Genomic DNA, 16,620 nt, shown 5'->3' on the forward strand with positions numbered 1-16,620 from the left:
TCCATAATATTCTAAAGGGAACTATTATTCTGTTATCTTTCAACATTGCCCACCCTGATGGGCAAATTTCAGCCTTTAAATCAGTAATTAACTTCTGATCCTTTTCATCATATTCAACTACCTCAGGTAGTTGCAAAGATTTTTCAGGAATTAGACTTAATATCTCACCTTGTTCCACAGCTTGCCTTGCCTTATGATCAGGCCAATTTATTTCCCACTTCCCTGTCAGTGTTACCTCTCTGATGTCCTTTGCAGTGCATAATTGCTACAGCTGACGGAAGTTGTACAGCATCTAAAAGTCACAAAATTATATCAGCGTGTTTTATGACTTTTCCTTGAGCAGTTAAAAGTCCTTGCTCCTTCCAAATCGCCCCATGGGCATGAACTACACCAAAGGCATATTTTGAATCTGTCCAGATATTCACTCGCAATCCTTCAGCAAGCTCTAATGCTCTTACTAGAGCAACTATTTCAGCTCGTTGTGCAGATGTGCCCTTAGGGAGTGACTTCGCTTCCACCACTTGGTCTGTGGTGGTCACAGCATATCCTGCCATTGGAACTCTATTCTTTACAAAACTGCTCCCATCGGTATACCAGGTGTGGTCAGCTTCTTCTAGCGGCTCCTCTTTCAAGTCAGGCCTACTCGCATCAGAACTGCTTGATATTTCAAGAATCTTGATGGCGAGAGCCAGTGTCCCCCTTTTTGTTCTAAAACGGAGGTTACAGTGTGGGAAGTGTGCACAATCATCTTCTGCCCCAACGTGAATTTTCGGGCTTCCTGGATGATCAAGACAACGGCAGCCACTGCCTGAAGGCATCCTGGCCATCCTTTGCTTGCTTCATCCAATTGTTTGGAGAAGTAAGCTACAGCTCGTTTATAAGGACCCACTCTCTGGGCCAAAATTCCCAAAGCCACTCCTTGCCTTTCATACGAGATCTGGCTATTTTTCAGCAGTTCATATAGAGGTTTAACCAAAAGTCCATAGTTAATTTGCACCAACCTGTCATTCCCAGAAATGTTCAAAGTTCTTTTACCGTAGTTGGTTCTGGAGTCCTGCAAATGGCTTCTTTTCGGTCATTCCCGAGTTGTCTCTGTCCCTTAGAAATCACGAATCCCAGGTATATTACTTCCTTCTTCAGGATCTGGGCTTTCTGTAATGAGATTCGATAACTCCTTAGTCCAAGAAAATTTAACAAACTCACAGTCCATTCTTTATATTCTTCATCCTTTTCGGTAGCTATCAAAATATCATCCACATACTGTAAAAGGATACCATTTCCTGGAGGTCTTTCCCAGGCCTCTAATTGCTTTTCAAAGATCGTGGAGCTATTTTTAAATCCTTGAGGTAACACTGTCCAGGTTAGTTGGGTTTTTCGTCCTGAATCAGGGTTTTCCCATTCAAAGGCAAATAAATTGCGGCTTTCAGGGGCCAAGGTGAGGCAAAAGAATGCATCTTTCAGATCTAGTACTGTGAACCATTCATAGGTTTCTTTTAAACTAGTTAATAAAGTGTATGGGTTTGCTACTACTGGGTGCAAATCTTCAACTATCTTATTTATTGCCCGCAGGTCTTGTATCAATTAATATGTTTTGCCATCAGGCTTTTTGATAGGCAAAATAGGAGTGTTATCTTCTATAATGCTTTTCACTCCTTGCCTGTCTTCTAATTTCAAGGGATATTGCTTTACCTTAATAGGTCGTGCTCCCTCTTTGAATTTAACAACAATCAATTCTGCATTTTTAGCTTTTCCCGGTATTCCCAAGGCCCATACTCCTGGGTATACCTGGTCTTTTATTTCTTGTATAATTTCTTCTGGTATTTTAAAAACAATTTCTCCATTGTTAAATTTTGTTTCAGCTAATAAGTCTCTTCCCAAAAGTGGTCTAGGAGCTTCAGGCAGGTAGAGAAATTTGTGAATCTCTACACTCTTCCCAATTCTGAATTTTAACGGTTTCAAAAAGAAAGCCTTCTCGACCTGTCCAGTTGCTCCCACAATATTAACATTTTGCCTACTTACGGGCAATAAATTTTGATTTAATACTGAAAACGTGGCACCTGTATCTACTAGAAATTCTACAGGTTTTTCCTCTTTCCCCAGCTGTACTCTTACCAAGGGCTCTGCTAGGGAAGATTCCCCTGGTCCCCGTCAATTTTCTTCCATGTTGGCAACTTTCACCAATTTGCCCAATCTTGGGCAATCCTTTTTCCAATGCCCCGTTTGTTTACAATAAGCACACTGGTTTCTTAAGAGGGGCTGATTTCCTTTGGGTGGGGCACTTACTCCACTTCTCATGGCTCCCCCTCCCTTAGTGTTGTTTCCTGAGGAGTTCCAAGAGGGTGGTGTCTGACCCCCTGTGGTGTGCAAGGCAGCCACTGTAGCATTAGCAATTGTTTTACCCATTATTCTCTCTTTCTGACTATCTCTGTTCCGATACACTTGCCAAGCAATCTCCAGCAATTTCTCTAAATCTCTCGCATCCGTTCCTTGCACCTTCTGTAACTTTCTCCTAATATCATAAGCAATCCATTCTCTGTACCAAAACCAGAGCCTGTACTTCACTAAACACCACATCCAACATTGCATCCACATCCTCCCAATCAGGGTCCTGAGTTTTCACCAATCAATTCAAATCCTTTAGCAACCTTTTCGGGATCATCTCGATAATTAATTCACCAGCAGTCCAAGTCTGCTAAAGTAAAAGCCACTTTAATTCTAACAAGTCCTCCCACTGCCTGCCTTAGTGGAGCCTGTATAATAGGTCCCACTTTACTCCGAGTTCTGGCAGTGATGGGAGAAAATCTGATATTAGTTTCTTCCCTGACTCGTGCCTCTGATTCTTCACCCCCGACAGCACCAGCATCTCCCTCCCAATCACCTTCTCTCTCTAGCGGAGGCAAATAATCCTCCAGCCTTTCATTCTGCGGGCCAACTTTTAAACATCTCTGTCCAATGCTACACGCCGAGCAACACCTCTTTAATTCTCTCCCCTGCTTATTTTTCTCTCCTTCTATCGCCAGAACCATAGGGTCCTGGGGCGCTAGATTAATTCCACATTCTTTCTGCCATTCAGGGTGATTTCGCAAAGTGAAAAACATATCTGCATAAACCACTTCATCCCATTTTCTCTCTCTTCGTAGAAATAACATAAGTTGCAACAAAGTATTATACTCTAAAGTTCCGTTAAAAGGCCATTTTTCGCTATCATCCAACTTATATAAAGGCCACCACTGATTACAATATTTTATCAAGGTTTTACGATTCACATTCCCTCCAGATGGCCCCCCCATATCTTTCCAGTGAGCTAAAATGCAGCCCAAAGGGCTCTTTTTCAGAATTCCGCCTTGTTGGTTCCCCATTCTAAAGTTTATACAACACAAAGACAAGGACAGAGACTGGGACAAGAACACCACACACAACTAACAATTACCGTCACGGATACAAAAACAACTACTACCCCCTGATAATAAATGTCGACATAGGATGATCAGAGATTTTCAAATATGTGTACACCAAACTTATAACTATATCACACACGCGTATGTAAACCAAAATCAAATACAAATGCACAAACAGACGACCGTACTAACCAAATGATCAATACAACCATGCAACGTAGTAATCAGGTGATTAATACAAATCGTACATGCAATTGTATGCCACCCTGCGGGGTTCTCACGAACCGCGACTTACGAGTAGCTTCAAATGACCGGTCAAAACAGAAAAAAAGAATGCCTTATTCTTACCAGAGGTCCTTGTCTGCCCCCGCACGGATCCGCGGAATCGGGGAGTCCCTCCAGAGAATTCTCCGGGGCCGGCCAAGGGAGTCTCCGACTCAGGGGGTCCTGCAGCTGGACAGAGATGGTCCCATCTGGGTCGCCAAAACTGATACAAAAATTCGCGGATACTATTCTTCAAAGTCCGAACCTCTCCGTAGGAGGAAACGGAGTATTCAGAAAGTTCCCGAAATAAAACTCAATAGCAACAAAGTTACTATTAAGCAGGCATTCTTTATTGCAGCGCTGGGCAGCACTGGGGATCGTTCCACCACGAGTGCTCCAACGATTTGGCAAACTTCCAGAGATTTTATACTATCAAGTTATACATATTCATAGGATTTCTAAGAATTCATCTACATAAACATGATATCATTATCATATGCAAATGTCCAATCCGCATGCATAATCGCCCTCTTTGGAGGTCTTCGGGGGTCCTCTGGTGGTCTCCAATAGTCTTCTTCACTTGTCCGCTAGTTGAACTTTTGGGCTTCCTTTGTCCATTTATGGTCATTGAATTAGCTCATCAGTCCTTTGGCCTTGGAATGCTACGAAACCAGTTCCTTGAGTGCTTATCTCAGCACGGGGGTCCTGAGTCTATGTTATCAGTGTTTTACACAGGAAGCCTAACGAGCTTGCTCAGGGTCTGTTTTTAATCATGCCAGACAAGGAGTCACATTCTTCGAAATATCTGTCTCAGCAGATAACTAAAACTATCTGAGTCAGGTATTGTCAGAGGTTTAGCCCTTTCACCTCATAGTATTTGCATACTGTGCCTAAAGAAGTAAATCATACTTCTTTGTGGAAGAAATATATAACAGGCAGACAAAGCATTAGGTGCACAAAATGAGATTATTATAACCTGTACAGAACCTAAATTAGGCAAAATTCTGCAGTTCACACTTCATCAATGGTGTCCTGTACTTGAAAGCACAAGGTTTCAGTTTAAAAAATGTTTTAAAGTGCACACTTGAACTACTTGTGTATAAGCCACTTATCATAATTCAAATATGCAGACATACCCTCAGTTACATACATTATCTGTGCCAGGAACAGCCTCGCAGTCATAAAATTTTCTCTGATATTATCAGCTGGCAGGGTGCATTTTAATGTGTCTCAGCAAGTCGGTTATTTTTTTAACTTGTTACTCCCTTACACATAGAACTGGAATTTGTGACCTGAAATCTGATACTAAGTAAGCAGAATAAATAACCTAGATAATATTCCAAAACTGCAGAAATAAGAAAAATTGTGATGGCATGAATCTCTTTTCTGGGTCAGCCGTCTGGTTCTTCTCTTCCTTTGAGGTTTGCAGTCATCATTTAGTCTAGAATTTCCTAAGCAATTTTTGTCAGGCTTTGCTGTCTTTACATTTTTAGAATAATGTACATGGCAGGAGGGGGGGGGATCCATATCCAGAGGGAAATCATAGGTAGTGATCTTCACCCAGATATTGTTTCACAGCTTTATTAAAGATCTCAAAGGCAGAGGACTAATAAACTTAATTCTCTTCAGATTGGCACTTGAAGAAGATTTGTGAAAACTTGGAAAAGGAATTGCAAAAAAGCATCTAAGTCTAAGATGTGAACAAGAAGGGCAAAAAAGGATTTAATGTGGAATAACAATCGATAATATGACTGAGGCTGGAAAAGCAGACCTCCAGGTGTACGGCAGTGAAACTGTGTGCTGTGGAAGGGAAGTCTTGGGGAAAATTTTGCCTTTGCGCTGTCCATGTTTTGCACAGGTCTTATTTAACGTATCCCCAGCTAGGAGTATCTGGCTTCCCTAACTCTGTGCAGAGAAGTTTGCCATGAGAGTCCTTAGATACACCTCAAGAAGGACAGCCTCACTTGCATTGTAGGCTTTGGGAAGTAATATTCAAAACCACATTAGGAAAAAGATAGTGCAGCAAGACATTTGGGTGAGAGGCAGGAGGTAGGTAAATGGGAGTATCTCATACGTAACAGGTGTTTTGGGGCTGAATGCAGAGATAGTGGGACAAGGAGTGCAAAAGCCCCAATACTGTGTGCGGGGTTGGTGAGGCCACGTGCAGGACACTATGTAAGTGGGGGGCACTTCTGTGCTGGACTGGATCACCAGCTGGAGGTCTGAGTTCAGAGAAGAGGAAATCAAATGAGTAATGTGGTTGGAGGTATCAAACTGGATACTGAGCTATCAAACTTCTGTGAAAAAGAACGAGACTTTTTTTTAAATACCTCATGGTTCATGTCATACGATGAAATTTGGGAATATGATACATTTATTTTAGGGCATGTGAAACTTAAAATCTGTTCCACATTGTAGCTACACTGATATAGTCATGAAAATGTAATCAGTCAATTAATATGATATATAGAGTGAGTAATTCAGCATTCACTGAAATAATATTTTCCTTAAACAAAGTAATATTTTTTACTATGCTCATTTTAAAATTACCTCTTGTTCAAAGAAAGGCAATCCACTCTGACATAGGAGAAGGGACTGACAGAGCTGGGATTGTTCAGCCTGGAGAAGAGAAGGCTCAGGGGGATCTCATCAGTGTGTATAAATAGCTGATGGGAGCATGTGAAGAGGGAGCTGGACTTAGTGGTATCCAGTGAAAGGACAAGAGCCAATGGGTGCAAACTGAAATACGGGAAATTCCATTTAAACACAAAAATCTTCCTCATATTGGGGGTGGTGAAACACTGGAACAGGTTGCCCTGACAGGCTGTGGAGTCTCCATCCTTGTTGATATTCAAAACTTAATGTGACACAACCCTGAGCAACCTGCTGTAGACCGGACAGTCTCCAGAGGTCACTTCCAACCTCAACTGTTCTGTGATGCTGTGACTCAAACAGAAATCTCCATGGTCATTTAAAAAAACAAAAAATTAAGAGACTTCTGAGAAAAGAAAGGCCACATTTTGAGAAAGGCCTAAATGGCCTATAGCTTTAAGCCACATTTTCTTAAGTCATTCAGAAATTTCTAAACCTGAGTCCTACTTGCTTTCAGCAAGACTTAGGTTTCTTAAGAAATGTAAATCTGAATTTTGCTTTGTTTCTGCAGTTCCTGGGGGGAGGGGGTTGGGGGTTTTTTTATCATCTTTGGCTTTTATTACTCAAGGATTTCTTATGTCTTGAAAGCATGCATGACAGGACTTGTTTCATAAACAAAAATCCTGGTCATGTGGTCAGACAGGCAGAAATCCGGTATGTAAAATGTTCTGGCTTGTGTTCTTTCTTCCTCCTGTCCTGGTTTCAGCTGGGATAGAGTTAATTTTCTTCCTAGTAGCTGGCATAGTGCTGTGTTTTGGATTTAGCAGGAGAAGAATGTTGATAACACACCGATGTTTTAGTTGTTGCTAAGTACTGCTTATGCTCGTCAAGGACTTTTCAGCTTCCCATGTTCTGCCAGGTGCACAAGAAACTGGGAGGGGGCACAGCCAGAATAGTTGATCCAAACTGGCCAAAGGGCTATTCCATACCATATGACGTCATGCTCAGTATATAAACTGGGTGGAGTTGGCCGGGGGGCAGCGATCGCTGCTTGGGAACTGGCTGGGCATTGGTTGGCGGGTAGTGAGCAGTTGCATCACTTGTTTTTTCCTGGGTTTTGTTTCTCTCTCTCTCGTCGTTCTCCTTTTCATTATATTTTTTATTACTATTATTATTATTATTATATTTCAGTTATTAACCTGTTCTTATCTCAACCCATAAGTTTTCTTACTTTTGCCCTTCTGTTTCTCTCCCCCATCCCACCAGTGGGGGGAGGGTGAGTGAGCGGCTGTGTGGTGCTTGGTTGCCGACAGGGACTAAACCACAGCCAGAATAGTTGATCCAAACTGACCAAAGGGCTATTCCATACCATATGACGTCATGCTCAGTATATAAACTGGGGGGGGGGGTTGGCTGGGGAGCAGCGATCGCTGCTCGGGAACTGTCTGGGTATCGGTCGGCGGGTGGTGAGCAATTGCATTGTGCATCACTTGCTTTGTATATTATTATTGTTATTATCATTATTATATTGTTATTATTATCATTACTATTTTACTTTATTTCAATTATTAAACTGTTCTTATCTCAACCCAGGAGTGTTTCTCACTCTTACTCCTCCGATTCTCTCCCCCATCCCATCGGGGTAGGGGGAGTGAGCGAGCAGCTGCGTGGTGCTTAGTTGCTGGCTGGGGCTAAACCACGACAGATGGTGACTCCACCACCTCTCTGGGCAGCCTGTTCCAATGCTTGACTACCCTTTCCAGGAAGAAATTTTTCCTAATATCCAATCTAAACCTCCCCTGGCGCAGCTTGAGGCCATTTCCTCTTGTCCTATCGCTAACTTCTTGGGAGAAGAGACCAATACCCACCTCACTACAGCCTCCTTTCAGGTAGTTGTAGAGAGCGATAAGGTCTCCCCTCAGCCTCCTCTTCTCCAGACTAAACAACCCCAGTTCCCTCAGCCGCTCCTCATAAGACCTGTGCTCCAGACCCTTCAGCTTCGTTGCCCTTCTCTGGACATGCTATAATATACTACACATCAGTTTCTTTTTATTGGATTTGGTTGGAGAAAGGTTTCACTGAGAAGAAAGGAGTTTCATGTGGTACCAGAAATCACTTTAGAGATTAGTTTCTATTCAGTTTTCAACCAGCAATACTCTTTGCAAATTGCTGCTGCAGCCAAGACTTCCTTAGGGTTCCCATAGGCTTTCAACCAATTTAAAAAACCAAAACTCTCTACATGTTTTGAAACAACTTATATCAGATTTCTTTGGTTTTGGTTAAATTATGCTGAAATTACAGTAGTGGATAAGTAACAAACACTTAGAAGGCATGCCTGGATAATTCTGATGGGAAAGATTGAATGCTGGCTGCAAGCAGTCAGGAGACATCCTGTGCTAATAATGTAAAGATCTCCAGCTAAATAGAAGAAATTAATAGTTTTTAGATAAAGCAGTAGTAACCCAACATTTATTGCATTAAAATGACATTTTGTCTTTCAGTCTTAATTTTAATTTAACACTGTATCAGATGGCAAATATTCAACTTGGATTTCCTGAGTTGAGAGGCAGTGTAGTGGGCCAAAGCTTCTTAACATCTTGGATCCAAATAAGAAGTTACGGATGTATGCTCTGTAGTCTTCATCAAAAGCAAACACAAAACTGCAGTGGTCCATAGATCCCCAAAGAGCTTGGCTTTAATGACACTAGAGGGAGTCCTGAGGCTACAAGAAAATCTTTTTCCTGTACAATTTCTTAAGTAAATAGTGCCTTATAAATGAAAATGTTGTTGAAATACAGCTTCTGGGAAAAATGAAGGAGCCATTCAATTCAGGTGGGATCAAACAGTATTCAAGTTCTAAATTCCAAGTTTTCCAACGATTCATTAAGCAAGCCAAGTGAATTTTAAAAATGGCATTGTTAATAAGGACTTTATTTTTTCAGTAAAGAGGATATTTAAAGTCAGCATTCAAAATGGAGTAAAAGAATCTCTTATATTATTGTTCTGGTAATTTAAATTACAAGGGCCCTGTTCTACAAAATCAGTGCTCCCCTTGTGATCCTTCATTGAAGACAAAAGTTAGACCATGTGGTTCTGAGTTTTCAAGTTGTATAACTGAATTTTTACTGAAGTCAATAGCAGCTGTCAGTGCTCAGCACCTTGAAGTTCAGGCTACACATTTGCAATAAAAATAGGTTTCCCAAAAGTGCATAGGTGATTTGGGAGCACAAGTTACTGTGGGATGCTGGTCCATGCATGTTCTTAAGCCACTTTAGCAATTTTGAAAATTCTGTTGTAAGTATCTGAAAGAAAAATTTGCGTGCACCCAGGACTGGCAGTCCTCAGTAGCTCAGAATGATAGCTTATCCTGTGCCTCTGGGATTGGGAATACAGCTTCTGCTGTGGGAGATCATAACGTGCAAGCCTGAAGCAAGGCAAGGCTGTCTGCTCTGAATGAAGGAGGAGAATGGCATTGGCATTTACTAGGGATCCAAATGCTTCCTTTCTTCCCCTTGGTGGCCCATGCCTCAAACCAAGACCTCTTAGCCTGCTTCAGGTATTCGCCATACAAACCCTGTCTCTTCCAAGACATCACAGAGTGAGTGCTTGGCTCTTGCTCCTCTCCTGATGTTGGATGACCTCCATCAGAGAGCTCTGATATTGCATTCAGGAAGAGGTTATCCGGGAAACTAAAATCTTCCTCTTTTTCAGCCAGAGTGGCACAGCCTGAGGGACTCAGCACAGAAGGCTGCAGCTGCCACTGAGAGGAAGAGGTTTGACTGTTGGAGGACCCAGAGAAGAAATTGATGGGATGACACTGATGGGTAGTGGTGCCCTTTACCTGTACAGCAATAGCGTGCTTTTGAGAAGAAGCTGCTAAGTGGTAGTCCTCACTGGGCTGCTCGTGGCCAGCCCAATGGAGATCCCCAATGTAGTAATGTTACCAGGGCAAGAGGAAAATCATAGCCACGCAGGCAGGCCAGATATTGCATTTTCTCCCTGGAGCTATCCATGGGCTGAGGGCTTAGGCATTCTCCTCCTCCTCTTTCTTTCCTTGTGTCTGCACATCCACAGGCTGTGCGGTGAAGGACCTGCTGTCCTCATCTGCTGTCCTCATGTTCATGCCTGAATTGTCATGGCTGCTCAATTACACTAATGAAGGCTGCTCTTTCTGCTAATGCAATACAGTTTTAGAAAAGATATGCTATGAAGAAGCATGAGTATATATTATGAGGCTGCCATGGTATAGACTCTGTCTTATTCCCCATAAGATACATGTTAGCAAACGCAGGATGCTCTCCATGTGGTCTCTTCTAGTCACAGATCAACCTCTCATCATTTCTTTAGCAATGCATTTCCTTAATTTACAGAATATAATAATGAGTATATTAGTTTGCATAGTAAGCGTTATTGAAATCAAACTATGATTATTAAAACAAATGTGTGAAGTGCACTGAATGATGCAGTAGCCTTAGTTTGTATTATTTTTGCTTGTTTGTTCAGTTTCAGTATGTGGAGATGTATTTCTTTATCCCAGGTATTTACTGATATACATATATGCAAGAGTCTGAACATTGGCCTTAAAAGAAATATTCATTTGCCCCAAGTTCAGTATTAAGTGTTGCAGTTTAGTGTCCTCTCTTCTGAAAATCTGTATGCAAGTCTCAGGTCATTTCTTTCAAGGGAACCTGTTTAAAGCTTCCAACTCCAGAAGCTTCCTCAGAGATAATGTCAGAACTGGGAGTCTTGAACCAGATCTTCACCCCTATCTGCCAAAGCAAAGCAACCATCAGTCAGCCAAAAGTCCAGCAAAGAAAAAACAGAAACACAACTACAGCAAAACTATGCAAAGCTATCTTAGCACAGGGAGGAGACTAGAATTCAGCTTTTGTATAGGTCAAAGGAAGCAGAGGATCTTGAAGGGATGGTGCTAAAGAAAATGCTTTCATGCCCCTGGCTTCAGCATGCTGAAAGAGAAGCAGCTCCCCAGGGAGGGCTTCACTTCCAGGGCGGTGGCACATGGTGTCCCTCAAGACATTTGAAGAAATTAAGTTCTTAGGTTTTAGTGAAAAACATGTCTCATTCCATGACATGGCTGGTTTAGAGACTGTCTAGGGATCAGACAGCAGCATATTTACAAGCAGTGTATGTCAGAATGCTGAATAAAAGTAGTCAAATAGAAAAAAAACTTTCATACAGTTTTGAGTTTTATTTTTCTGATGCATTTTGCTTCACTGATGTATGCAGTTTTACTAATCCTTTTTGGCTTCAGCAGGTTTTTTATGATACTCCAGTTGACCAGTAACTTCATGATTGTTGTTAGTAACTCAGTCCCCTTTGGTTAGACCTTTACTCTCTAGGAAAATCATTTATATTCATCCACACTGACTTGTTTTTCTCATTAGCCTGTGCAAATGATCCAGATTCTTCCAATAATGGTAATATATCTTTCTTTCACCAAGTGAGTCCTGGATTAGTGAGAACTGTCCTCAGCATCATTGTTATTATTCTGGTTGAACATCTGGTGCTTTTGCATGTGCTGCCTTTAACATCACTAGAAGTGAGTGATTTCTTTACAGCCCTCCTGCTCTCATACTCACATGGCTCTCATTCCTGTTGCCTATATTAAAAGGTGCATTTGCAAATGCATTTCGTACAGCTTTGCTTTTGAGATTACTTATCAAATTGCAGCTATAGTAAGTTCGTACCATTGCTATGCAGAAAGCTGCCTCTTCCTGTAAATCAATATCCTCTTTTGATAGTAGCTTTTACATCTGCATTGGATTCCTGACTTGCATCAGTCTTACACAGGTGCTGCTGCACTTGCTAAATTATCTGTGGCTCATGCTAGCTATTTTCATAGCCTTCACGATTTTGACTGTTTTGCTCTTATTAAAGCACTTGCATTAGAAGTAATGAGAGCCTCTCTTTTTTTCTGTTGGCCATGGGTACAGAATAATGTTGGCTGCAGGTGCATAATAACATAGGATGGAAGGGACCACCTGAATCATTAAATCCCCCTCCCAGCTATTGCAGACGTTACCTCATATAATAATCACTGTTATTAATTTATTGAGCTGTGTGTTAAAAACATTCAGATAGCTTGGTCTCATCCCTGTCCTGTACCTGATTCCCCCTTTGCAAAACTGCCCCTGAACATGATTATTCTAATGGTTTTGAAACTTCTGATTTTCAGTTGAAGTTCTTTATGGGCAGCTGATATCTCACTTATGCCAACATTACTTTTTAATCTAAACAGTTAGCAACACCTTGGTGTTGATCCCTTTCCTCAATGTATTTGTAGATAGCACTCATTTCCCTCAGCCCTGGCTGAACAAGCCTAGCTCGTCTATCTAGCCTCCTCTCATAAATTAGGCTCTCCATACCTTCACTGTTCTTTTCAGCCTTCTCTGCTCCTCTTCTGATTTGAAACCATCTTTCTGAAACATGGGTGATGAGAATTATATGCAGCCATCCAGACCTGGTCGCAGAAAGGCCTTGTCTCATGCCTTCCCCTTTTACCTTCAGAAGGTCTATCTCTGCCTTACTCCATGGACCAGATTGTCAAATCTAGGGGAGATCTGTTTACCTCAAACCTGGCAAAGGAGGAGACAACTACAACAGCTGGCAGACGAGATGGCCATCATCGTGCTGCTATCCAGAGGCCCCATCTCTCTCTCTTTGTGCTATCTGATAGTGACCTCTCAACAGCGGCTCAGACTGATAGGAAGTGCCAGACTAGTGTTTAAGCTTCTCCATGCTGGATGTGTGGAGCACAGCTGGGATTGGCATGGGCCTTGTGCCACAGCAGGATTTACCACACCTCTCATGGCAACTTGGAGCCCATTTAATACACAGTATATTATGTGCACTATTGTGGCTCTCTGTTCCTTAGAATTTGGACATTAGTGATTTCACGTACCTTTTCGAAGCTGTGTTGTTTTGTTTTTTCCTATATCTAAACAAGTTGCCTCATTGCAGTTTTTTTCTTGAGGACTCTCTGCCAGTTCTCCTCTGACACTTCATCATTATCCTTTATTTGCTTGGGGTAACAGAAGTGCTGCACTTTTCACTGTGTAGGCAGTTTAGAAACAAGCGCAGCCTAATGGGATCAGAAATAGGTCTGATGAATAATGAGGAAATAGTGAAATGGTAGACTGAAATGAGCTGGGCTGCAGAAGGGACATTATGTAGAACTACCTCTAGGTTTTGAATACTTTGAGAATATGTTTCTGTAATGGTTAATATGGTTAATATTTTATATATTGTTGTCATGGTTTAACCCTAGCCAGCAACTAAGCACCACACAGCCGCTCGCTCACTCCCCCTGCCCTGGTGGTATGGGGAAGAGAATTGGAAAAGTGAGAAAATTCGTGGGTTGAGATAAGAACAGTTTAATAATTGAAATAAAGTAAAATAGTAATGATAATAATAACAATATAATAATGATAATAACAATAATAATATACAAAGCAAGTGATGCACAATGCAATTGCTCACCACCCGCTGACCGATACCCAGCCAGTCCCCGAGCTGCGATTGCTGCCTCCCAGCGAACTCCCTGCAGCTTATATACTGACCATGATGTCATATGGTATAGAATATCCCTGTGGTGGGTTGACCCTGGCTGGATGTCAAGTGCCCACCAAAGCTGCTCTATCACTCCCCTTCTCAACTGGACAGGGGAGAGAAAATATAATGAAAAACTTGCAGGTTGAGATAAGGACAGGGAGAGATCACTCAGCAATTACCATCACAGGCAAAACAGACTTGACTAGGGAAAATTAATTTAATTTATTACCAATCAAAACAGAGTAAGGTAATGAGAAATAAAACCAAATCTTAAAACACCTTCCCCCTACCCCTCCCTTCTTCCCAGGCTCAACTTCACTCCTGATTTTCTCTACCTCCTCCCCCCGAGCAGCACAGGGGGACGGGAAATGGGGGTTGCGGTCAGTTCATCACACATCGTCTCTGCCGCTCCTTCCTCCTCAAGGGGAGGACTCCTCACACTCTTCCCCTGCTCCAGCATGGGGTCCCTCCCACAGGAGACAGTCCTCCACAAACTTCTCCAGTGTGGGTCCTTCCCACAGGCTACAGTTCTTCACGAACTGCTCCAGCGTGGGTCCCTTCCATGGGGTGCAGTCCTTCAGGATCAGACTGCTCCGGCATGGATCCCCCATGGGGTCACAAGTCCTGCCAGAAAACCTGCTCCAGCATGGGCTCCTCTCTCTCCATGGGTCCACAGGTCCTGCCAGGAGCCTGCTCCAGCGTGGGCTTCCCACAGGGTCACAGCCTCCTTCAGGCATCCACCTGCTCTGGTGTGGGGTCCTCCACGGGCTGCAGGTGGATATTTGCTCCACTGTTAACCTCCATGGGCTGCAGGGGGACAGCCTGCCTCACCATGGTCTTCACCACAGGCTGCAGGGGAATCTCTGCTCCTTCACCTGGAGCACCTCCTCCCCCTCCTTCTTCACTGACCTTGGTGTCTGCATAGTTGTTTCTCTCACATATTCTCACTCCTCTCTCCCAGCTGCTGTTGTGCAGCAGTTTTTTTACCCCTTCTTAAATATGTTATTGCAGAAGCAATACCACTGTTGCTGATTGGCTCAGCTTTGGCCAGTGGTGGGTCCGTCTTGGAGCCAACTGGCACTGGCTATATTGGGAAGCTTCTGGCATCTTCTCACAGAAGCCATCCCTGCAGCCTCCCTGCTACCAAAGCCTTGCCACACAAGCCGAATACACTCCTTCACTCAAAATCCCTCCTGTAGTTTCCCAGGTCCTCTCACTCGATGCAATACTCCCAAGCACGTGAGCACCAAGCTGACAGCCCAGCCTTCAAAACTCATTCTTCCAAACTCTGCAGCAAAACCTACACAATTGTCCTGGTTTTGGCTGGGACAGAGTTAATTTTCTTCCTAATAGCTGGTGTAGTGCTGTGTTTTGGATTTAGGATGAGAATAATGTCCACAGTAGAGCAGATATCCACCTGCAGCCCATGGAGGACCCAATGCTGGAGCAGGTGGATGTGCCCAAAGGAGGCTGTGACCCCGTGGGAAGCCCACGCTGGAGCAGGCTCTTGGCAGCACCTGTGGACAGTGCCCTAATAAACCCGGTATGAACACTTTGTTCTGGTGTGTGGTATTTCAACCCTGAGATTACATTTTGGAAGCAGCCCGATTAGTGTATCCCACTCCACTGTCCAGACCAACTGAATTTGAGACAGTTCACTCTGTGCTGTTACTCCTGAGGAATGATTTTGTGGTTTGGGTGGCCCCATGGGAGCTGGGAGAGTGAAAGACATACTCTGAAACCAACATGAGCTACAGACTTTCCCATCTGTAAATGTTATCAGTGATGCTTTCTCCATTTTATGGAGTGTTTTGACTACTACAGGTAGTATACTTGTAGACTACTGTATGGGATGTACTAGACTCTTACCTCCTTCCCTACCTTTTGTGTAAGCAGTCCATAAACCTAATAATTGCCCACCCACTGGCAGTGCATATAGTCCCACATCTCACTGCATGCCTGCGCAGCCACCTGTTCAGATAGGGGCTCCAATATCAGTAACGTTGTTGCTCTGTGTTTTTTTCCAACTGTCTGATCACATGCCATTCCTGTGTATCTTTTTTAGGCTGATCACTGATGAAAGCTTGTTTTCTTGCTGTTACTTAGCTAGGGGAACTCAGTGCAAAAGCTATAGATGTCAACAAGATCATCTGAGAGACATCAAACTTCTCCCTTGACAGCTCATGTTCATGAAGGACTGCTTGTAACAAAAGAAATATGAGTTCAGGCCCTGATCAATCACAGGTGATGGTAGGGCTAATCTGCAATGCCTTTCAGTGCAAAATCTGTATCAAATATTATGAGATCTAGTTTCTCCTTCCAGCTTTTACCTGTCATCTCAGATCTACACAGTCTACGTTGTTCTTCAGCTGGTGCTTCAGGGTTCTGCTGGGATGGGAATCACTTTTCTCTTCAGCAGTTTAAGAATGGCAGCTCTCATCTGAGCAGGCTTTCCCCACGCTTTCCCATTGTGCCCAACCTGGCAGTAGCACTATCAGCACTAGTAAAACTTGTGGCCTTGTTTGAGACCAGGTCTCTAAACTTGCAGTGACACTCTAAGCACTAGGTACGGTCCTCCCAGCCAGAGCAGTCTATTGATATGGTGGTTGAAAAAAGCAGCTGGGCCTGGAGACCTTCACTCTGACCCACAGCATCAGACAAGTGGACCTGAGTTAGTGCTGAGAGCAGGAATAGGGCCGGGTATGCTAAGTGCCAGTATTACTTCCTGAACTGTATCCAGGCTGCCCCAGGCTGCTTTAAAGATATGTCTACTCCCTGAGGCAGTTTCAAAGTA

At 43.0% G+C, this 16,620-nt stretch overlaps 1 long non-coding RNA gene across 1 annotated transcript in view; it reads right to left on the reverse strand.

The window, feature by feature from the left end:
- Positions 1–995: 995 nt before the first annotated feature.
- The window catches only part of LOC142596540 (uncharacterized), a 240,391-nt gene continuing 224,766 nt past the window's right edge, over positions 996–16,620 (reverse strand). Inside the window, exons 2-3 of the long non-coding RNA XR_012831837.1 lie at positions 3,694–3,735; positions 996–1,152 (exon numbers count right to left, since the gene is read on the reverse strand). This is a non-coding gene — a long non-coding RNA (uncharacterized LOC142596540). The remainder of the gene's footprint in view (positions 1,153–3,693; positions 3,736–16,620) is intronic.

The sequence above is a fragment of the Pelecanus crispus genome, chromosome W (assembly GCF_030463565.1).
Source record: "Pelecanus crispus isolate bPelCri1 chromosome W, bPelCri1.pri, whole genome shotgun sequence".
NCBI classification, from domain to species: domain Eukaryota; kingdom Metazoa; phylum Chordata; class Aves; order Pelecaniformes; family Pelecanidae; genus Pelecanus; species Pelecanus crispus.